The 16,065-nt window shown below is 47.7% G+C and overlaps 1 long non-coding RNA gene across 2 annotated transcripts in view; it reads left to right on the forward strand.

Moving 5' to 3' along the window:
• Positions 1-16,065, forward strand: part of LOC123380742 — a 49,816-nt gene that overhangs the window by 8,623 nt on the left and 25,128 nt on the right. For both annotated transcript variants that reach the window (XR_006586868.1, XR_006586867.1), the window contains exon 2: positions 8,601-8,852. This is a non-coding gene — a long non-coding RNA (uncharacterized LOC123380742). The remainder of the gene's footprint in view (positions 1-8,600; positions 8,853-16,065) is intronic.

Genomic DNA, 16,065 nt, shown 5'->3' on the forward strand with positions numbered 1-16,065 from the left:
CCAGGGAGGTTCCTTGAAGAGGGTTCTCCCTCCTCTCATTGCCGTGACATTGATCTCCACACTCCCCCGCCCTGGTTTTGCACTGTCTTTCACATATTTTGAATATGTGTCACGTCTCAAAGTACAGATCAACCTCTTTGTGGGAAAGATGGCATGAGTTGAAGCCTTTCTGCACCTTCCAGGCACCATCTGGTGGCCTGATAAGACATCAATAGCTGATTGATGAGTGATGGATGGCCAATCAGCCATCAGGAGGTTTCTCAGCAGCACCTGTCACTCTGCCGTCCTCAGTGTTATATTGGGGGTGGGAAGCGGGTCAGTAGTGAGAACAGGCCCTGGGCGGGAAGCCAGAAGTCTCGGCCACTTACCGTAAACTCACAACCTTGGGCCACTTAACCTCTCTGGATTTATTTCCTCATCAGTGAAAAAGCAAAAACAGATCTGAGATTGTTAACTCCTTTCCCCCTTTTATTGACAAGGGAACCGCCTTTCACATGTGTGCCTGTGATAGATGGGTGATAGATGGAAGTGAGTCTGCTTTGCACCAAGCCCTCGTCGCCCCTCCTCCTCTCTCCTCCCCTCACTCCTTCTCTTGGATCCGCAGCAGACTCAGAAAAACAACTGCAAACCCCCAGACTGGGTGGTTCCTTCAAAGGCAAACTCTCAAGACTCCAAGGCGTCCAGGCTCCAGGATGGAACAGACGACTGGTGGGACAGCTCCGAGGTCTGTGCGTGGCTAGTGTCTATCATCCGATGGCTGGGTCTAGGCTGAAGGCCTTGGTCAAGCCCATGCTAACTAATTATAGAGAAGCAGTTACTGCAAAATTTCCCGAGGAAACCAAAGCTAGGGTTTGGTTTCCACTTACATTGAGTAACTTCCTTCCAGGGCACTCAGCCTCTTCAACAAAGCATTCTCTTTCAACATAGGCGAGTCCGGTAACACACAAGGGTTGTGATTGTACGTTTGACATAAATGTATACACGCACTTTCAGGAGGAAGCTGGGCCCATGGTTACTCTCTCTCTCTCTGGTGGGGATGTTTACCTAAGTTTGATTGCTCACCTTAAAAATCTTAAGAACGTGGGCTAGGTTGAGGTCATAGTTCATGGGCAATGTGGAGGCAAGGGACGGTGAAAGATACAATGTCGGTTTAAACTAACGGGTGTTACATCGAGCCCCAGAGGACATTTCACATTTCACTGCGGCCACCTACAAACAATTTAAACCCACACTAAAGTGGTCCGAGGCTTTCATTACCTATAGGCTTCTTCTCAAAGTTGTGTCTCCTTTGCGGGATACCTGAGCCCCTGGTACCCCCCAGCCCAGCCCATCCACTAGCCCCCCCACCCTGCCCCCAGCACATTGGGCTCGACACTCAACCAGCCTAGCCTGGCCCTGAGAAGAACAGAAAACATTTAACTAAAGTGGTTGCCCCAAAAAGGCCCATATTCCTGGGTTCGCTTTCTTCTGGCCTGTTCCTAGCTCTGTTTGGACTGGTTTTCGTTGATGGGCTACACGAACGATTTTCAGGTTTTCCAAGTCTTTTCCCTTTCTGTGGATACTTTGGTCTAAATTTCCCAACCACCGCTACCTGTTGGTTATCATTTTTGCCAAACCTTTACCTCCAGGTTGCTAATTCATTCTCCGTCTCTCTCTCTGTCTCCCTGTCTTTGTCTCTATATATACAGTCTCCACAAATAACTTCTAACTTTAACTTTTTCTATCCCTAAAGGAACAACTGTAGTCAAAAATAGCCCATTGAACGTAGCCGTCTTTACTTAAAAATTTTTTTTGAATGTTTATTTACTTTTGAGAGAGAGAGAGAGAGAGAGAGAGACAGAGTGCAAGTGGGGGAGGGGCAGAGACACAGAATCTGACACAGGCTCCAGGCTCTGAGCTGTGAGCACAGAGACCCGATATGGGGCTTGAACTCATGAACCATGAGATCATGACTTGAACCAAAGTCGAACGATTAACCGACCGAGCCACCTAGGTGCCCCAAACCTATCTGTCTTTAAACAGCAGAGTTCTCTGGGGTGATTGTCGTGGGGACTCCTGGGACCTGTATCATCCCCAACAGAAATGCTCTGCAGAGTAGTGGCTGTCAGTGTGGTCAGGCTGAGTGTTGGGCTACTAGACATGAATCCATGGGGATTCCGACCAAAAGTACCCTGGGTGGTGTGATGGTGCGTGTCAGGGGAGAGAGGCAGAGTCAAGAACTCTTACCAAGGGGCTTCTGTCAGTATAGACAGGACCCAAAAGTGAATGAGCTGTTTGTTTTATCACGTAGACAAAATATTCTCTCCCTTTGGGAGTCTGTGTAGATGACGGTTCTGGCCATGGATATTTACTTGCACAATCCAGGAAGGACCTAGGAAGTGACAGGGTCTAAATTCCAACCTCCACAGTTGTCTGCAGTGGTTTCTAGTCATCCCGTGGAACATCCACCCTGCTAAATGTGAATTTTGCACATAACTTCCCAGACTCAAACCTGCCTTCACCTCTGTGGTCACTCCTTTCGTGTCTAATTACTCCCAGTCACCCATACACTTGGTGGGATTTAGGAGCCACCGCTCTACGGGCCCCAGGTTCCAGAAGGTTACGCGTAATGATACATTTATTATGCACCGAGCACTTTTTTTGAGCCCTTAACAATGCTCTACCTCAGGTAACGCCAGAACAACCCTATAAGGTAAGTGCTTTTATAGCCCTCATTTTGTAAAGGAAAACTCTACACCCAGTGTGGGGCTTAAACTCATGACTCCAAGATCAGGAGTTGCACACTCTACCAACTGAGCCAGCCAGGCACCCTATATAACCCTCATTTAAAAAAAAATATTTTAGGCAACTGAGGCTAGTAGCTTATTCATGGACCCCCAGTCAGGAACATGATGAATGTGGGATTTGAAAGCCAGGTAGTCTGATTGGCATCTCAACTTTTTTTTTTTTTTTTTTTTTTTCATCACGTTAGTTCACATACAGTGTAGTCTTGGCTTCAGGAGTAGAACCCAGTGATTCATCACTTACATTTAACACCCAGTGCTCATCCCGAAAGGTGCCCCCCTTAATGCCTGTCACCCATTTAGCCCATCCCCCCCACCCAACGCCTCTCCAGCAACCCTCAGCTTGTTGTCTGCATTTAAGAGTCTCTTACGGTTTGTCTCCCATCTTTGTTTTTATCTTATTTTTCCTTGTCTACCCTTATGTTTGAAACTCTGTGGAGTTTCTCAAATTCCACATATGAGTGAAATCGTAAGATATGTTTGTCTCTGATCTCAGGTTTTTCTCATGTTTATTTTTTTTTGAGGAGGGGAGGGGCAGAGAGAGAGAGAGAAAAAAAAAAAGAAAGGGAGACAGAGAATCCCAAGCAGGCTCCTCATTGTCAGCGCAGAGCCTGACATGGGGCTTGAACTCACAAAACCACGAGATTGTGAATTGAGTTGAAACCAAGAGTCAGAGGCTTAACTGACTGAGCCACCCAGGTGCCCCCATACCTCGGCTTTAATTCCGACACAGCAGCAGTAAAGAGCACGTTCTTGGAGCCAACCTTCCCAGGCTCAGAACCCAGCTCTTCGACATACTATCTGTGAGATCGTGAGTGAGTGTCCCCACCTGTAAAATGGAGCAGTAATAATAACACCTCCTGCAGGTGGTTGAGACGATTAGATCACTGAGAGGTAAAACGTGCCCGGCACATCGCAAGGACAGTACGGGCTCATCTCTATTTTTCTACGCTACACCTGCCTCCATGTTTCAACCCCTGCCTTTAACACTAGCTTTTAATTTTTTTTTTCAACATTTATTTATTTTTGGGACAGAGAGAGACACAGCATGAACGGGGGAGGGGCAGAGAGAGAGGGAGACACAGATACGGAAACAGGCTCCAGGCTCTGAGCCATCAGCCCAGAGCCTGATGCGGGGCTCGAACTCCCGGACCGCGAGATCGTGACCTGGCTGAAGTCGGACGCTTAACCGACTGTGCCACCCAGGCGCCCCCAACTAGCTTTTTAAACGTTTTTAAACGTTTCATTTTTAAAAAATATCAACTGAACGAAAAAATAAAAAAATAAAAATAAAAAATATCACCTTTACCGAAAATTTGCAAGAAACGTACAATGAAATGTTCAGGTCCACTGATTACTAATAAACTACCATACAGGGAGCCTGGGTGCCTCAGTCGATCAAGTGTCCGACTCCTGATTTGGGCTCAGGTCATGATCCCAGGGTGGTGGGATCGAGTCCTGCGACAGGCTCTGTGCTGCGTGTGGAGCCTGCTGAAGATTCTCTCTCCTCTCTCTGTCTCCTTTTCCCCCTCTCCCCTGCTCGCACTCTCTCTCTCTCTCTATCTAAACTTTAAAAAAAAGAAACACGAAAACCGCTACACCATTGTCATCTTCAGGAAGTTTAGCACTGATACAATATATGATCTAACATGCAGCCCGTATTCAAGTTTCACCAATCGACCCAATAACGTCCCTTTAGAGAAACTGCTTTTCCCTGTTCCGGGAACCAACCCAGAATCACATGTTGCTTTCAGTTACCGTGGCGCACTCGTCTCCTTTAATCTGGGATGGCTCGCTCTTCAGCCCTGTTTTGTCGCTCATGTGGAACCGCACAGTTTTTAGAATGCCTCTCGTTTGGGCCTGTCTGATTTGTTCCTTGTGATTAGGTTCAGATTATGAGCTTTTGGCAGAAATGCTACAAAAATGTTATCTTCTTACTGTATCGTGCCAAGAGGCACATGATGTTACTTTTAATTTGTGGGGGAGATACCAGGAGACTATAAATATCCTGTTCCTCTCAAACTTGTACCCCGTGGTTTCTAGAACAGACCAGAAGGCCCCACACTCTATGACACAGGCACTCAGTCTGCACCTGGCCGCCCACGCCCTCCCTCATGCTATGTGTTCCTCCCCGCATGCCCCCCTTCTCCCCTACTTTGGGGATCTGCTCCTCATGCCCCTCCCTGCCTGTCACAGAGGTTTGCACAGAGGAGGGATTCCATATATACTTGTCAAATCCAAATAAAATTTTTAAAATATGTGATCTGAGGTCCTGTGTGTCTGCTCAGGAATAGCACCTCAATCTTTTAGAAAGATTTCATTTATAGCTAATTGAAGTGAGACCTCCAAGAACACAAATATTCTTCTTTTCCTCTGCCTCGGGGGGACTCAGACAAAGAACTTTGAGTAATATATATATATATATATATATATATATGTGTGTGTGTGTGTGTGTGTGTGTGTGTGTGTGTGTGAAAAAGAAAGGAGAGAAGGAGAGACAGGGCGGGGGGAGAGGGCATGAGGGGGGAAGGGAGGGTTCACCATGAATACACCTCCTAACCCAGTGACTCTCCTCCATTCCGTGTTTGTGGTAAAAAAGAGTAAGAGACCCGCTAGGTATTCCTCACTGGGGAGAAAAATTGTGGTGGAGTTGCATTCATTCATTTACTCAACAAATATTAACTGAGAACCTGTCGTGCCTGGCACTGTTCTATTTGCTGAGGATGTAGCTGTGATTAAAACCAAGTCCCTGGGGCACCTGGGTGGCTCAGTCGGTTGAGCATCCGACTTCAGCTCAGGTCATGATCTCACAGCTGGTGAGTTCGAGCCCCGCGTCGGGCTCTGGGCTGACAGCTCGGAGCCTGGAGCCTGTTTCAGATTCTGTGTCTCCCTCTCTCTCTCTCTGCCCTCCTCCGTTCACGCTCTGTCTCTCTCTGTCTCAAAAACAAATAAGCATTGAAAAAAAAAAAGTCCCTGCTCTCAATGCTAGCAAACAACGGACAGCCGTTACCCACATGCACGCGCACACACACGTGCACACACACACGCTCGCAAATGCATGTCAGGGCTACAGGGAGAAGGGCAGGGAGAGAATACTTTGCATCGCCGGAAGTGACGAACTAGGTTTACAAACGCTAATGTAAATAAAACTTAAAAACGTGGTCACTGGAAAGAAGACATAGAATAAAATCGATGGCACGGGGCCATCTGTAGGGCTTAAGGACGTATACGCAAAGCGATGCCGTATGTGCATATGCATGTATACATATACGTGTATATCTGTGTACACATTCGGGTATACGCCTGTATCTAAGGACGTGGACGTAGATGTGTGCATTCAGGTGTCCATGTATAGCTAGAGACATGTATTTACACGGGTTAGCGTGTAACCCAGATGGCAGTGAGAATGGATGTTGGCGAGGGAATAAAGGGGGGACAATGTAAAATGAAGCGGATAAGCTTCGCCTGAATGGATGAGAGGAGGCCAGGAGCCAAGGTGTCTCAATTGAATGTACCTGAGGTCCAAAAAGAGAGGGGAAGGGGGACTTTGCTGCCGAGGACAAAGAAATGAATGACTTTCCTTCCTCCCTACATTCTGGGACTAGGGCCGTCTGGACTCTCTCCCCTTCTCCCCTCTGTACCTCCCCCCCACAGCCCCCAGAGCCGAGCGGCAGGGGCGAGCCGGTAACAGGAGGAAGGTGGGGGACTACGAGGCAGGGAGCCCTCCCAGGCTGTGACTACTTCACTTTGTCACACAGGCCCGGTTCATGTTCCAGCTCCATCACTTACTGGACACGCGATCTTTGGGCAGATTGCTTGACTTTTCCCATCTGTGAACTGAGAATGATAATAATCCTTTCAGGGGATGGTGGTGAGGACTCCGTGGCCCGATGCCCTTAAATCCCTCACCGCCAGACCTGGACCACAGCGCCTTCTTGGAAATTCTTAGTTTTTAGCACTCTTATCTTTTGCTGTCATAAGAAGATGGCCAAACTAGCTCCAGAACAGCTCTCGGAATGCTTGGAACACGGCTTGATAGGCTCTGGGCAGGGTACTGGTGACTTTTGCCAAATGACGCCTGCGGCTTTCACTTTCTAAACGTGGCAGACTGGACCCTCCTCCAGCATCAGGGGCTGAAGATCATTCCAGTACACACACCCGGCCTGGGCGTGTTCCCATGACTGAACCGGAGAAAAGCCCGCACTGCCCTGCTGATGTTCTTTCCGGGAAGTTACTGAACTGCTCGTGTTTAGTTTTCAACACACGGTGCTCAGGACAGACTCTTCTTTCTGGACATTTGGGATGGGGTCACGTGAGTGACTGGGTCCAAGCAGCGGGAAGGAGGCACGTGTGGGCACCCGGGACCGCGAGCAGGCGTGTGTCCCCTCCTTCTAGGTGGTGGCTGAGTTCTCACCTCTGATTTTCCTTTTAACGGCAGGGCACTCAACCCTCAGCCCAGGCCAGTGTAGATGCCTGACGTCGGCACGATAGCTTTGGCAGGAATTATGAGCCCTCTTTTGAAATCTGTACTTCTCAGAGGCAGCGTGGCAATAATGACAGGAGGGCCCAGAGTTTCACCGGGACGAAAGTGAAGCAGCTCTTTGTGGGTGGGACTACAGAACCCTCAGATCTGCTCCACCCTCTGTGTGGTGGACAGGAGGACAGGAGGGCCCCCTGGGAGGAGTGGGGACATGCATCTGTGAGCCCCCACCAGATGCGTTTCTGCCCTCAAAAGCACAAGTCAACAATCCCAAGCGCGGCCCTCGGGATTGACCTCTCAGAGGTCTGCAGAAGGTGCTAGACTTTGCACTCCTTGTGGTCGGGGGCTGTGCCTAATTGATCTTGTTCTCCCAGAGGCTGGCACAGGGCCGGGCTCAAAGCAGCTGTTCTGTAAGTGTTTGCAAAATAGAACCAAGCGTTGAGGGAAATTGATTAAAGCTTAAAACCAAAAGTGGCTGTCACATCTTTTTTGCCGTGCGGCCAGCTAAAATGAACGCCAACTCTTACGGACAGAAGGGCACACACCCACCACCTATTGGCTTCTGAGATTTTTTTTTTTCCCTTTAGAAATGCAAACTGCAGGGTCTCCCAGGATGCTGTTCGCAGGAACATTCTCGCCAGTGTGATAGTACATTCCCGTTTGCATTGCTGTAGTAGAATTCATGCACCTGCAAAATGCCTCTGATTCATCCTTTCCCTCACTCTCCAAAGCAAGGTCACTGGGGCATCTCCAGTCTACACTGCAGGCTCCCGCTGGGAGCAAAGCTGTGGGGAGCAAGCCCAGTGGTGAAGGAGGGGAGAGAGGGGCTGGTCTCTTTCCTGCCACCTGGGGTCCAGTCTTTCCTTAAACCTGCTGAGTCAGAACCCTTATTCTTAAAGAAACAAGAAACATAGGTTCCTTTTGCTCTTTGGTGTTCTGAATCTGGCCTTCCAAATCGTCTCAAAGTATTTTGTTCTTCCAAGTAGCTGCTGACAAGCTGCAATCCATTTTAGGCAGAGAGGAGTCGCATGAACACGGAGAGCTGAGCTCATGTCCCGGGCACACTCTGAGTTCGTTGCTGACTCCCTTACGCCGTTTACCGTGAACACCTTTTTTTTTTTAGAACGAGCTACCTGAATCACAGATTATTACGAGTATATTATTACACATGGAAAATTTCCCTCAGAGATTCCCCAGCCTCCCTAGCCAGTGTAGAGCCAAAAGAAGTTCTCTCTCTCTCTCGATCAACTAAATCTATCAGGAAAGAAGTTCGTCTTCCTAGTCATTGCCTTATATACAATGGTAGCTGAGTTGATATTCTCCTTTTTCTCCTCCAGAAAATCCATCTCAGTTCTGAAAAGAACGAGCCAAAAAGCCACTTTTCCAACTCGGATCCCGAAGGTCAGTTTCATCCCAAAGAGGACAGCTTTCCACTTTACCGCCAATCAAGTTCTTCTTAGAGAAGGAGGCAAAGACAGCTGTCCTCGATGCTGGGTATCAGAAGACATTGAGAGATCTAGTGGTTTCTTGACTCATGGACATTTTCTGGTGGCCCATGTCCCAGAACCAGAGCCTACGAGGAAGATCAGGTAAGGAACAGTGTAGGGAACACACAAGTTGAAGTAGGGTAAGTTTGGTCTGGCGGTGGAAGACAGTCTAGCTGAGCACCTGGGTTCAAATCCTGGCTCTGTGTTTTGTTTTTGAGCAACTTACTGCATATACCTCGGCCTCAACGATCTCAATTTTAAAATGAGAGTAATAATTGTACCTACTTATAGAGTTGTCCTGAGGATTAAATGATTTAATGTGTGTAAAGGTTATGGAGGAAGGCCAGGGACTATGGCAATCACTCAGAAAAAGAAAGGAAATGTAGCTAGTAACATTTATAAAATGGGGTTAATAATGCCTACCTTATGGGAGAGTTTTAGAGAAGAATCGAAGAGCCAACATTTAAATATCAGGCATCCGTTAGGTCCTTCAGCAATGCTTCCATCCCTCCCCTTCTGTCTTTTTTTTTAAGTTTATTGAGAGAGAGAGAGAGAGAGAGAGAGAGAGAGCGAGAGCACGAGCAGGGTAGGGGCAGAGAGAGAGTGAGAGAGAGAATCCCAAGCAGGCTCCGTGCGGTCAGCTCAGAGCCCGACTCGGAGCTCGATCCCAGGAACAGTGAGATCATGACCTCAGTCGGATGCTTAACCAACTGAGCCACCCAGGCGCCCCACCCCCATCCCTCCCCTACTAACATTGGTACACCTAAAATATTTACATATCATGAGCACACGCAGAAGCTTTGAAAGGAGAAAAAGCAGGAAGCAGATTTTGGGATGAGGGTGTGTTAAAGCACATGGAAGGTGGGAGTGTTGTTACCCACAGCAGCCTAGGTCCCAGGACATCCCCTGTGCTCTCTGGCATTGCTGTGCCTCCGGCCTTGCAGCTCAGCAGAGCGGGACCCTCTGAGGCGCTGGACTGGACTCTCTCTCTTTGATGAACCTCTCTCTGCACGCTGACTTTATCAAGGCTCCAGGACGGTCTACCCTCATCTGAAAGTCCTGTCCATCCTCCAGAGCAAGGGTTAGCAACCTTCTTCTTAAAGAGCCACATAAGAAACATTTTCTGCCTTGTAGACCATATGATCTACATCACAGCTATTAGATTCTGCCATTATTGTTCTAAAGCACCAGGGACTATACCTAAACAAATGGACATCTTCCAGTAAAAGTTTATTTGGGAAAACTGAAATTTCAATTTCATTTCATTTCCACCAGTCACGAAATGGTTTTCTTCTCTTGGTTTTTTCTCAACTATTTGTAAATATGCAAACCATTCTTAGTTCACAGACCGCACAAAAACAGGCACAGGGCTGAACTTGACAAGAGGGCCCTAGTTTGCCGATCTCTGCGAACCCCTTTTCTGGTTTAGAGTATTTCCTTTGGATAATGTCTAGTCACTGTTATTTATTTCTTTCTTCTAATGTAACACTAGCCTTATAGGCTTGCCACAATGTATGTGGGATATGTTCTTGGGTGGACGTGCCTTTTAAAAAAAATTTTTTATTTGCTTATTTGAGACAGAAAGATAGAGCTTGAGTGGAGGAGGGGCAGAGAGAGAGGGAGAGAGAATCCCAAGCAGGCCCTGAGCCATCAGCACAGAGCCCCAGTTCAGGGCTTGAACTCACAAACCATGAGATCATGACCTGAGCAGAAGCCAAGAGTTGGATGCCTAACTGACTGAGCCACCCAGGTGTCCCTTCAGTGGACGTGCTTTTGAGTATAACATTTGGGTATCTATGAACTATGGTATGGGGCTTCTATGAAAATGGACTTGGGAAGCCTCGAGCTTTTTTTTATTAATTTTTTTTAATGTTTATTTATTTTTGAGACAGAGAGAGACAGAGCATGAACGGGAGAGGGTCAGAGAGAGGGAGACACAGAATCTGAAACAGGCTCCAGGCTCTGAGCTGTCAGCACAGAGCCCGACGCGGGGCTCGAACTCACGGACCGCGAGATCATGACCTGAGCCGAAGTCGGACGCCCAACCGACTGAGCCACCCAGGCGCCCCCCTTTTTTGTTTTTATTAATTTTTTTTAAGCCTCGAGGTTTTTATTCTCCATTTCCATTTCTGAATCAGTGCCTGGTAGGCACCCATTAATTGTTTTATTGTGATAAAATACATGAAAGATAAAAACTACCATTGTAACCATCGTAAAGTACGCACCTCGGTGGCATGACGGATGTTCGCAGTGTCGGGCGATCACCACTCTCCCCAGTCCCCAAGCTTTCTCTTCATGCCACTGTTAATTCATTCTTCCACCCTCTGAACGTTACCTGTGTCGGATGCAAGCTTGGAGACGTCAGGGTCCATCTTGCAAGCAACAGCCTGCACTTCAGAAACGTGGGAACAGCCCTGCCTTTGTTGAGTTCAGAGTCAGAGAGGGAAATTAAAACAGCCAGTCTGATTTTCAGGAAAAAACCCAGCAGTTGCGTTTAATGGATCTTAATATTTTGTCTTGCTTTCTCTCTTATTCTATTTTCATGTTAGACATGCAGTCATACCGACCATGATTTTGTAGGTTTTGGTTTTCGAGGCTTCTCCAAAACATGAGTTATTTTCTCCTAAAATGGCCAGAACTTCAGTCTCTCTTTCTTGCTGAAGGGTTGGTACCCCTAGACAATTCTCCAAAAAATGAGTTATTTTCTCCTAAAATGGCCAGAACTTCAGTCTCTCTTTCTTGCTGAAGAGTTGGTACCCCTAGACGACACAAGGACCAAACCCAATGATGGCCGGTTGACGTGAAGTAAAATAAATGGGCATACGGTTTCCTCATACTTTTTCAGGATGCATCTTTGACATGTTGTTAAAGTAAAATGGTAAACGGCCTGAGATACTACTGACTCTATATCTGTGTGAGGCCTTGGTGTGGCTATATGTCAGGCAACCCTCTATTTAACACAAGGAAAGACCTACAAGTGTCTTTCATGCTCTTGAGCTATTTGTCTCAATATCCGGTTCCTCTGAATCAGGCATCATCAGCCTCATGCACAAAGTAGACAGAGAACGAGCCGGGAAGGGGCAGAGACAGAAGGAGACACAGAATCCGAAGCAGGCTCCAGGTGCTGAGCTGTCAGCACAGACCCAGATGCAGGGCTCGAACTTGCTGACTGTGAGATCATAGCTGAGCCGAAGTCGGATGCTTAACCCACGAAGCCACCCAGACGCCCTTCCCTATTTCTTTGCATGAGGGAGAAATATGCTTTATGAACCTTGTGACTTGGCAAATATGCAGGGGGGGAGGCAGGGGAGGGAAAGGGAGGTTGAGGTCCGTACAGACGTGATTTAAGTCCCGCATCATAAGCAGACATGGAGGAAACCAGTTTTCCCCATACAAGGTGATAGTTTTCTCCGAACTGAGTTGATAGCCTCTCTAATACATTATTTTCCCCCCAAATAAATATTGACTGACTAAAGTTGCCTTCATAGTCACCATAACTCTTGTTAGTTTTATGGATACAATGTACCTAAATATGTTTACACATATGCGTATATATTTATATATACACACATATACATATATTGCACATACACATATACCTACACACATGCACACACACACGTATACATACATGCACATGCATTCATACACCTTTTCATACATACATACATTCATACATACATGCACATATGCATTCAACATTTATATCATCTTTTTTCCCCCCTCTGGAAGGAGAAGGGACAACAAATTGCTTAGGTTATTTGAATTCAGTGGAAGAATGTGTTTTCGCCGTGACCTGTTCTCAGGCAGCAGTTGTTACAACATCAGAGTGTGAATCCAATTACCGAGTTGCCACTCTTGTGCTCACCTGTCAGCGTTGCTGCACGCGACAGAAAGGAAATAGACCCTTCGGAATAGTCAGGGGCCCGTGATCTCTGGCACCAAGAGTATGTTGGAAACGTGACAAAAGTAATGAATGTGGTGAGCAGCACCCTGCCCGCTCGGGACTATTTGCACAGTTGCTACTGTACTTGTGTGTCTGTCTGAATTATAGCACAATGGAAACCCGTGGGACTGGCTGCAGAATTTGACATGGGGGAAGGCCCTGTAATTGGATCGTTGGACATGAGCCTTGAGGGTCCTTGGCTTTGTCTTTTAGGCTGACTTGTCTGGACCATGCTACACCATCTCCAAAATCCCAAGGTGCTTTTAGCCAATAAAACGAAAGACTCCGCATCAGACTGGCTTTAGCGGGCATCCTCTGAGCTCTTTTTCCCCCAATGTGGGCATCACCACTGAGGCCTCCAGCAGCTTCTGCTCTAACTCAGCGCAGGAACCACACTCAGAAGAATCTGTGCCGAGTTGAATGCTCTGGTGTTGCTCTTACAATCCTCAATTTTTGAGCAAGGGGCCCCTGAATTTTCATTTTTGCCCTGGGCCTGACAAAGTATGTGTCTGGTTGTGCCAGCACACATGAGCTCCCTGAACCCACGACCCACAACAGCATGTTTGCCTGGGTGTTCGGCAGTTATCTAGAACCTTCCCCCTGGCAGCCCGTGACAGTCCCTTGGAGAGTGTGTTTTCCCACGCACTCCGTGGCAGCACCTCAGGCCACTGAATCAGAGGCTCTGGGAGAGGCAACCTGGAATCTGTAGATTTCAACAACTCACCGGACTGACCCAAGTTTGGAAACCGCTACCTAAAGGCAAGCCACCCTTTCCCATTTCCCACACATAAACCGTATAAATGGACCATAAATGGGCGTCTGGTCCTTTACCACGCTCTGGGGTTGGCAGGTTTACTATTTATTATCCCCATTTTACAGGAGTAACTAAGGACCTGGGAGACTATGTGACTTGTCCAAGAGCTAGAATGGGGCTTGGACTCAGTGTATTTGCCTTTTGGGGCTTCTCTTTCCGCTGTCCATGGTACTGTTCATGTGTGTATTAGTGTGTGTGTGTGTGCGCGTGTGTGTGTGTGTGTGTGTGTGTGTGTGTGTGCATGCGCACGGGTGTGCGTATCTGTGTGTGTCTTGAGATCTATGCTTGCTGTACTGTGTTTAGACCATGACCTTGGAACCAACTTGAGCACACAGGCCACGTCCAGGCGCCACCCGCTTGAAACCGCCTCTAACCATTCCCAGCCACTCCCTACGCTGTGCTCTCATGGTCTTTGCGTAGAGCTGTGTGGAACAGTCAGGTGCTCATCTGCTCACATCTTTCCCCCATTACACTCTGGGCTCTTTGAAGTGGTCACAGTGCAGTGACGGGTGCACTTTAATTAGGTGTGGACAGGCCCAGGTTTGCCTCTCAGTTCAGCCAGTGTAGGGCTGCCGTGCTAAGTCCCACACTGTGTGGCTTTAAACCACAGAAATGTACTGTGTCACAGCTCTGAGGCTCCGAAGTCTGAAATCGATTGTTGGCAGGGTGGTCCCTTAGGAGGGCTGGCGGGAGAGAGTCTGTTCTATGTCTCTCCCGTAGCTTCTTGCTGTTTGCCAGCCATCTTTGGCAATCCTTGGCTTGTAGAAGCATCTTCCCAGTTTCTGCCTCTGTCTTCACATGGTGGTCTTCCCGTGTGCATGTCTGGATCTAAATTTCTCTTTTTTATAAGGACCACCAGTCATGTTAGATTAGGGTCCACCCTAATGATTTTATTTCAACTCAACTGCTTCTGGAAAAAGCCTGTCTCCAAATAAGGTCACACTGTGTGGTACTGGGGGGGGGGGGTTAGGACACCATTATAATCTTTTGAGGGGGACACAGTTCAACCCATAACAGCCAGTAAGGGACTAGACTCATGACTTTGAGCAAGTATCTGAGACTCACAGAATCTCAGTTTCTTTATCTGTGAAATCAGGATTTTAAAAATATCTACCACAGAGTCTTTAAAATATTTTTTGATGTTTTATTTATTTTTGAGATACAGACTGAGTGCAAGTTGGGGAGGGGCAGAGAGAGAGGGAGGCTCCAGGCTCCGAGTTGTCAGCACAGAGCCCAACGTGGGGCTTGAACTCATTAGCTGTGAGATCATGACCTGAATCGAAGTTGGGTGCTTACCCGACGGAGCCACCCAGGCACCCCTACGGGCTTTTTTTTTTTTTTAATTTTCATCAGATTAGACACCACACTTAATTTTTTTTTCTTTTGGGGCACCTGGGTGGCTCCGTCGGGTAAGCATCCGACTTTGGCTCAGATCATGATCTCACGGTTCGCGACTTCAAGTCCCGCGTCGGGCTCTGTGCTGACAGCTCAGAGCCTGGAGCCTGCTTCACATTCTGTCTTTCTCTCTCTCTGCCCCTCCCCCACTTTCACTCTGTCCCTCTCTCAAAAAATAAACAAGAAAAGAAATCTTTAAAGAAAATATTTTTTTCTTTTCTATTTATGTGTTTAGTATTTATTTTTGAGAGAGACAGAGTGCACATGGGGGAGGGGCAGAAGTAGTCTCCAGGTTCGAGCTGTCAGCACAGAGCCCAACATGGGGCTCGAAGTCATGAACTGTAAGATCATGACCTGAGCCAAAGTCAGACACTTGACCAACTGAGCCACCCAGGCACCCTCTTTTTTTTTTTTCCTTTTTAAAAGCGAGGTGCAGAACAGTGAGGTTAGTTGCTATAATCTGGCTTAAAGGAGATGGGCAACTCACCATGCATTCTGTGCGTGCGTGTGCGTGCACGCAGGTGTGCGTCCCATAGGCTGGGACTATCTAAATCATGGGACCATCAGAACCTAAGGCAGACTAACAGAAACCACATAGCATGCAAACATGATGACTTCACATTTTCACTCCAATGCAAGGGGATATCAGCAATGAAATCAAGAACTAGGCAACTTTGCTGCTGCTATATCAGCTTTATCATTTTCTTCACAATGAGTGGCATCTTCCCCAAGTTTCCTGATCAGACCCACTAAAAGCACAGCCTCTGTCCCCCGATAGTCGGGTCTGGTTGGCCTGGCCAGGGGATCTGCATTTTACCAGCTCCCCAGGTGAGCCTTATAGGACCTTATAGGAGGTCTATAGGACCTTATAGGTCTGGGAACACAGACGTAGCAGGACCCGATTTCTCACCTTGGCTTCCCTGAACCGGAGTGACCTTCGTTTCTTCAACTTTGACCTCGTGCCTGACTTGGAGTTGAGATCACAAAGTCCTTTCCAGCTCTAAACTGCCACCCCTTTCCGTGCTGCTCCAGGCTTGTCCACATCGCCGCATGCTCCTTGAATTGCACCTGACCTCTTTCCTCTTCCACGCGTCTTCCCACCAGCTGGGGAGGCACGCGGTCCATGCTCAGTGGGGGGCTGGCCAAGCTGACCTGCTGAT

This window comes from Felis catus, chromosome D2 (assembly GCF_018350175.1).
Source record: "Felis catus isolate Fca126 chromosome D2, F.catus_Fca126_mat1.0, whole genome shotgun sequence".
In the NCBI taxonomy this organism is placed as follows: domain Eukaryota; kingdom Metazoa; phylum Chordata; class Mammalia; order Carnivora; family Felidae; genus Felis; species Felis catus.